The 8,035-nt window shown below is 36.0% G+C and overlaps 1 long non-coding RNA gene across 4 annotated transcripts; it reads left to right on the top strand.

The window, feature by feature from the left end:
* Window positions 1–381: 381 nt before the first annotated feature.
* LOC127355293 (uncharacterized) lies at window positions 382–7,264 on the top strand. 4 transcript variants are annotated; one of them, XR_007881732.1, is made up of 6 exons: window positions 382–842; window positions 2,155–2,316; window positions 4,285–4,395; window positions 4,946–5,056; window positions 5,607–5,717; window positions 6,721–7,264. It is a non-coding gene; the product is annotated as an uncharacterized LOC127355293 (long non-coding RNA). The 4 variants fall into 4 exon arrangements; XR_007881729.1 differs by having other exon boundaries at window positions 382–2,316; XR_007881730.1 differs by lacking the exon at window positions 4,946–5,056 and having other exon boundaries at window positions 382–2,316.
* The last annotated feature ends 771 nt before the right edge of the window (window positions 7,265–8,035 follow it).

Below are 8,035 nucleotides of genomic sequence, written 5' to 3'. Positions count from 1 at the left end.
TACATCAGTTTGATGTTACATCTTATGTAACAAGACAATATCGTTTAACGACAGCATTAGGTTCTAACAAATAAAACACGTAAGTATGCAATGCCACAAGAATGCAGTTTTTGAATTTGTGGTTCAGACAGAAATAATCCAAATGTGTAATTTTAGTAATGTATTCCTATGCAGACAACACAGTGAAAATAAACAATGTTCATGCTGAGAGGCTTTAAAGGCTTTGCCGAGGCTGTTAATCTAAAGTAACGATTAAGTTGTTTTCCCATAAAATCAAACCGTATCACAGTGTGCTGCTTTACCTCCCTGAAAATAATACTTTGCTTCTCAGAATAATCTTTTCTTGACTTTATTGTAAAGGCAGCTGTTCTTGAGTGTGTGTGTGTGTGTGTGTGTGTGTGTGTGTGTGTGTGTGTGTGTGTGTTGGCATTCATCACGTCCTGGGGACAACAAACTGTTTACACAGTCACGTCATGGGGACCTCTAACAGTATGGGGACGAAAAATGAGGTCCCCTAAAGGGAAACTCTTTTAAATGAATGCAGGAGTCTATCTGAAGGTGCCTGTGTGGTTTTTAGCTTTGGCCCATTGGGCATGTTTTCCAGTTAGTGTGTGTGTGTGAACGGGGCATGCTTGCGCCCCCTTACTGTATGAGCTGGTAAGGCAATCAACCGTTCCACACACACAGATCTTCCAAATATGGTATGTTACCGCCCACTTCCTGGTCCCCATTAAGAAGGATTTTAGGAGCAAACACAATTTTCAGTGTTTAAAGGGAGCATCGCAAAGGCTCTTCAATTAAAGATGTTTGTCACATAAAAAGAGGAACTACAACACCACAAGGTAAGCAATATTATCTTATTTACTTACTTGCTATAATCATTATTTGTATAGATGACCATTTTAAACCACTAATGAGGTTAATTAGTGTTAATTAGTTAGTAGGATAGCTAGTTAGCTTTAATTAGCAACAGAAGGCTAGTGTAACTAGCAAATTTACAATGTTTTACTAACAATGTTTTTAGCTTTCCCTGAAAGCTACTGTTAGTTGTTACATGATGGATGGATTCTGTGCATTTCTAGGAGTTTATACCAACTAAAAAAAGTGAAATATTTTTCAGTGTGTAACAGAGAAATTTAAAATACATTTCCAGGTAATGAATTTAGTAATATATAGAGGTGTAACTTAATCCTAGGTATATATAGGTTAGATATATTATAGAAAAATTGTAAAGAGATGTTTTGATGATTTAAAGCAAGCTGTCCATGTTAAGAGAAAGTGCATCTGGACAGGTATTTTTGGGACCTGAGCTTGACAAGGCTGCAATTTGATGTTTGTATCTTTAAAGTGACTAGTGAAGTGATTCCACATGCCTCCTCTACATAAATGGGTCCTGATTGATTTTACTACCTGAAAAAAGTAAACTTAGCTTACTTATAATTATTAATATTATTTTATTATTAAAAATGAATAATTTAGAATAGGGCATGGCAAGAAGGGAAGGCATCTGACACTGAGCCGACAGGAAAGGGCGAGTATGGGGAAAAAAGTTATAGAGCTAAGCCTCTGAACACCCACACAGTTTTTTCAGTTTATCTTGCTGATTATTAGTCTTCTTGGGACTGTATGGGTGTGTATACTGTGATTGATTGACATCTTCCTGAGTCTTCTGTCAGCTTTGTTACACCTGTTAGGGCAGGACAAAATATACCTTCACCATTCGTATTGGAGATTTAGATTTGTGACCTCATGGAGTTTCATCAAAGCTTAAGCCCACCCTAAACCTGAGCAGAGGTCTAATCAGCCATAATAACTGAAAACACCTGTGTGGATGTTCACTTAGAGCCTCTAATTGTATTGTAATAGAACTAAAGCCAAAGCTGTCTCATTAAACATTTCTCTGCAGTTTTAAATGCCACCAAGGTCAGTCCTCTTAAGGATGCCCTTCAGCATGTTCACTTCATATACATATTGAAAATGATTTTGAGACATTTAATTGCAAAACTTCAGGATGCATTAGATAAGCTTAGGTCAATAAAGCTGCCATCAAATGCACTAATAATTGGCAATTGTGTTTTTAGGACATATTGCCACAGACTAATTAACATTCGTAATGTCCTGTTTTTTTTGAAAATGTATTACTTTGTCTTACAGAACGTGGTGTATTTGCCCTATCTTCATTCTTCAAAGGAGATTTTGTACTGGAATACAGAGGAGACATGATAGATGATGCAGAATCTCAAAGGAGAAGGTGCATTTATCACTCATCATGTGTTGCATTCATGCTTCATTCAAGTGGAGAGGGAGAACATGGTGGTAAGATTTTACATTACACCTAAACTATACTCCTTATGCTAAACCATAATAATCTCCTTACACTTAGCTCATAGTTAAAATGAAGGCACTGATTGTGTTGTATACAGTTGAAACCAGAAGTTTACATACACTATAAAAAGACGCATACGCTTTTTTTTCTCACTGTCGGACATGAAATCAGACAATCACTTTTCCTGTTTTAGGTCTGTTAGGATTACCAAAATTATTTCTATCTGCTAAATGCCAGAATAATGAGAGAAGGATTTTTTTAGACAATTTTTTATTACTTTCTTCAAAGTCAGAAGTTTACATACACTAAGAATACTATGCCTTTAAACAATTTGGGAAAGCCCAGATGATGATGTCATGTCTTTGGAAGCTTCTGATAGGTTTATTGACAACATTTGAGTTAATTAGAGACACACCTGTGGATGTATTTTAAGGCACACCTGAAACACACTGCTTCTTTGTGTAATATCATGGGAAAGTCAAAAGAAATCAGCCAAGATATCAGGAAGAGAATTGTGGACTTGCACAAGTCTGGTTCATCCTTGGGTGTAATTTCCAGATGCCTGAAGGTGCCATGTTCATCTGTTCAAACAATTATACGCAAGTATAAACACCATGGGAATGTCCAGCCATCATACCGCTCAGGAGACGGGTTCTGTGTCCCAGAGTTGAACGTGCTTTGGTCCGAAATGTGTATATCAACCAACAGATGATGCTGCCATCCCTCTATTTCACAGTTGGGATGGTGTTCTCAGGCTTGCGAGCTTCCCCCTTTTTCCTCCAAACTTAACGATGGTCATTATGGCCAAACAGTTTGATTTTAGTTTCGTCAGACCACAGGACATGTCTCCAAAAACTAAGGTCTTTGTCCCTGTGTGCATTTGCAAACTGTAATCTGGCTTTCCTATGTGTCTTTTGGAGTAATGGCTTCTTCCTGACAGAGTGACCTTTCAGCCCATGTCGGTACAGTACTAGTTTCACTGTGGATAAAGACACACTCTTACCAGCTTCAGCCAGCATCTTCACAAGGTCTTTTGCTTTTGTTCTTGGGTTGATATGCACATTTCGGACCAAAGCACGTTCAACTCTGGGACACAGAACCCGTCTCCTTCCTGAGTGGTATGGTGGCTAGACACTGCCATGGTGTTTATACTTGCGTATAATTATTTGAACAGATGAACGTGGCACCTTCAGGCATCTGGAAATTGCACCCAAGGATGAACCAGACTTGTGCAAGTCCACAATTCTCTTCCTGATATCTTGGCTGATTTCTTTAGACTTTCCCATGATGTTACACAAAGAAGCAGTGCGTTTCAGGTGTGCCTTACAATACATCCACAGGTGTGTGTCTCTAATTAACTCAAATGTTGTCAATACATACAATACAATATAAGAAGCTTCCAAAGACATGACATCATCATCTGGGCTTTCCCAAATTGTTTAAAGGCATAATAATCTTAGTGTATGTAAACTTCTGACTTTGAAGAAAGTAATAAAAAAATGTTCTAAAAAAATCCTTCTCTCATTATTCTGGCATTTAGCAAATAGAAATAATTTTGGTAATCCTAACGGACCTAAAACAGGAAAAGTGATTGTCTAATTTCATGTCAGACAGTGAGGAAAAAAAGCATATGTGTCTTTTTATACAGTGTATGTAAACTTCTGGTTTCAACTGTACATATGTTATGATGGTAATCTATTGTGAATCAGAAGTCCCTAGCAGTTTTATGTAATGCATCTAGAAAGCTGATGGTAATGGGATATTCAGGACAGATTTTAATGGTTGATGGAGGAGGAGGAAATATTGAATTTGATGATTTTGTCGTTGAAGTTTCGTGCCTGTTGGCTTGAACTTAACTTTAGAAATTTGACATTAAGAACATACATTAGTGTAATTAAATATTATGCAGTGATAACATCGGACTTAAACTTGTTTTTCATATTTTGAAATGTTTGCAGATGACCATGAATGCAGCTGATGCTGTCATTCCTGTGGAAAGCTCCCACCATGCTGTCTTGTTAGAGACGCAGATGACTGAAACTTTGAGTCCATGAGACACTAATCAACAGGTACATTCATGTTTAGCACTTAAACTTTACTTCTAGAATATTTCTAACTCACCGTTTGTTGCTTTTTATGCCCTTTAAGCAGGTAAATAAGCTGTTTTTTTAAATGCATCTAGAAACATAATGGTAATAGGATATTCAGGACAGATTTTAATGTTCATAGGGATGTTACTTTTGATAAAATATCACTCTATTCTGGGACATTCACGACGTCCCCATAGCACATCTTACATTATTGTATGAATAGAAACTGTGTGTTAAGTATCTGACAACCTAGAGACTTGGTCTAGCATTGGTCCCCATAAGGAACCACGACATGGTGTGTGATATGTCCCCACTAAGCTTGTTTATTCAATATGTGTGAAAACAGGCAGAGGTTGATGGAGGAGGAGGGAATATTGAATTTGATGATTTTGTCGTTGAAGTTTCGTGCCTGTTGGCTTGAACTTAACTTTAGAAATTTGACATTAAGAACAGACATTAGTGTAATTAAATATTATGCAGTGATAACATTGGACTTAAACTTGTTTTTCATATTTTGAAATGTTTGCAGATGACCATGAATGCAGCTGATGCTGTCATTCCTGTGGAAAGCTCCCAGCATGCTGTCTTGTTAGAGACGCAGATGACTGAAACTTTGAGTCCATGAGACACTAATCAACAGGTACATTCATGTTTAGCACTTAAACTTTACTCCTAGAATATTTCTAACTCACCGTTTGTTGCTTTTTATGCCCTTTAAGCAGGTAAATAAGCTGTTTTTTTAAATGCATCTAGAAACATAATGGTAATAGGATATTCAGGACAGATTTTAATGTTCATAGGGATGTTACTTTTGATTAAATATCACTCTATTCTGGGACATTCACGACGTCCCCATAGCACATCTTACATCAGTGTATGAATAGAAACTGTGTGTTAAGTATCTGACAACCTAGAGACTTGGTCTAGCATTGGTCCCCATAAGGAACCACGACATGGTGTGTGATATGTCCCCACTAAGCTTGTTTATTCAATATGTGTGAAAACAGGCAGAGGTTGATGGAGGAGGAGGGAATATTGAATTTGATGATTTTGTCGTTGAAGTTTCGTGCCTGTTGGCTTGAATTTAACTTTAGAAATTTGTCATTAAGAACATGCATTAGTGTAACTAAATATTATGCAGTGATAACATCGGACTTAAACTTGTTTTTCATATTTTGAAATGTTTGCAGATGACCATGAATGCAGCTGATGCTGTCATTCCTGTGGAAAGCTCCCAGCATGCTGTCTTGTTAGAGACGCAGATGACTGAAACTTTGAGTCCATGAGACACTAATCAACAGGTACATTCATGTTTAGCACTTAAACTTTACTCCTAGAATATTTCTAACTCACCGTTTGTTGCTTTTTATGCCCTTTAAGCAGGTAAATAAGCTGTTTTTTAAATGCATCTAGAAACATAATGGTAATAGGATATTCAGGACAGATTTTAATGTTCATAGGGATGTTACTTTTGATTAAATATCACTCTATTCTGGGACATTCACGACGTCCCCATAGCACATCTTACATCAGTGTATGAATAGAAACTGTGTGTTAAGTATCTGACAACCTAGAGACTTGGTCTAGCATTGGTCCCCATAAGGAACCACGACATGGTGTGTGATATGTCCCCACTAAGCTTGTTTATTCAATATGTGTGAAAACAGGCAGAGGTTGATGGAGGAGGAGGGAATATTGAATTTGATGATTTTGTCGTTGAAGTTTCGTGCCTGCTTGAATTTAACATTAGAAATTTGTCATTAAGAACATGCAGTAGTGTAAATAAATACTAAGCAGCGATTACATCAAATTGAACACTTGTTTTTCATATTTATGTTTACAATTACAATATTTTAGATGTAGTTATATTTTAAGGCTGTCTTTCAAACGTAAATAAAAGTCAATGTTTTGCCTAAATTTACAAATCGCAAATGTTGTAAATTTGATTTGTCCTAATTATTCAGATTCATTTTCAAGGTATATTTTTGTGACAGCACAAACGGTGTGTTTGCAGACAAAGGAATATTATCTATGTTCAGAAGTATAAACATTCACCAAGTCAGACTTCAGTTTCAAAATATTTTCTTGTGTTTAGACTTTTGCTGTTTTTAGGACCATTTGTTAACATCACTACTCCAAATATTTAAGTGTGTGAGAAAAGTATAATATAACATTTGCAATTAAGTGGTTGATTAACACTGTAGGAATTTTAAACAATTTTAATTGTATTGTCATAATATAGTACACTGGGATTGTGTTCAGTTCCAAGGATATATGTCTAAGTAACTTCTTTTTTGTCCTTAGATGAAAGGCACAGATGTTGAAGATTCAAATGAAGTATCCGACTCTATATAAGTTTGTATTGTTGCTTTCAGTTTTGTCTTGAGAGAACGCAAATGAGCAGGACTCAATAAAAAGTTTAAATGTATAATTTAAATGAGAGTTTGACTTCTTGAACTAAGGAAATTATTTTTTACTATGAAGTAATGCAGCAAACAACACAGACAAACATGAATACTAGTTTTAGGGTTGTTGAGTATTCTGTGACTGAGAAGTACAATATTCCACAGTTTCTGGGTAGTTGACTGTGGTTAAAAATAAGAACCATGTGAGACGTAAACGAAGAAAACCCTTACAGTGAAATTAAGGTTGAAAAGTTTGATGGGTGAGACAACAATTTAGTAATTCACTACTAAATTCTTGGTACTTAAGTGACCCCTGATATCAAGATTAAGTTAGAACAATGTCTCTAGTATAAATGATATGTAAATCATTTGATTCCCATTTTATTTGTATAACAAATTGTATGTTTACCCTGTTTTCGCTATAAATAAAAACTAAAAAAGTATATTGGTTCTGGAATAAATAATGTTATTGTGTTATGTACAGTACTTTTGTGCAGTTTGGTTTACAATGTGGAATTGTGATTCACAACAGTATCCAACCCTACTTAAGAATCCTCTTATATTACCACAAACCACGAGCACAGTAGTTCTTAAAGCTTAAAATACACATTTTCTTTAGTGAAAATATCCTAATGACACACTTTCTGCATTAATTTTGGTGCTGCTAAAGTAGATTATATCATTTACATTATTGTGGTTTAATTCTAGTATTTGGTCTGATGCCTGTGGATAGCAGCTTGATAACTTTATGAAAAATCTATTATTAAAGACATAACCTGGTTGGTAGAGGACAGCTCCATTGCAGCTTCATAGCAGTTTACAGTACGAAGGAATCACAAAGTGGTTATATTATGCACTGCCATTGTTGTAGTGAACCTTGTGATCAAAAGAAGACAGGTAAAATGCAATAATCTGAGGATTATATCACTTAAGCTTGTTGTTTTACCATGGTCCCCAGTAATCAATTGGAAATCTGTGTAAATTATGCAAATTATATTTAAATGAGGTCCCCCACAAACATGTTTACTGGATTTTACATAGGTCCCCAGTTAGCATGATGAAAACCTTACTTCATCAATTCAGATATTTGAAGTCGTGTATGAGCTAACCAACCAATGGTGAGTGTGCCTGATTTTTTTCATACCTCTAGAACCTCTAGAAAGGGTGGTCCCCGCAAGTGATGATCAGAAATTTGGTCCCCATTGCAAATGGTA

The sequence above is a fragment of the Dicentrarchus labrax genome, unplaced genomic scaffold, assembly GCF_905237075.1.
Source record: "Dicentrarchus labrax unplaced genomic scaffold, dlabrax2021, whole genome shotgun sequence".
Classification (NCBI taxonomy): Eukaryota; Metazoa; Chordata; class Actinopteri; family Moronidae; genus Dicentrarchus; species Dicentrarchus labrax.
Note: the sequence above shows the minus strand (reverse complement) of the source record. Positions and strands in the feature narration are given on the sequence as shown.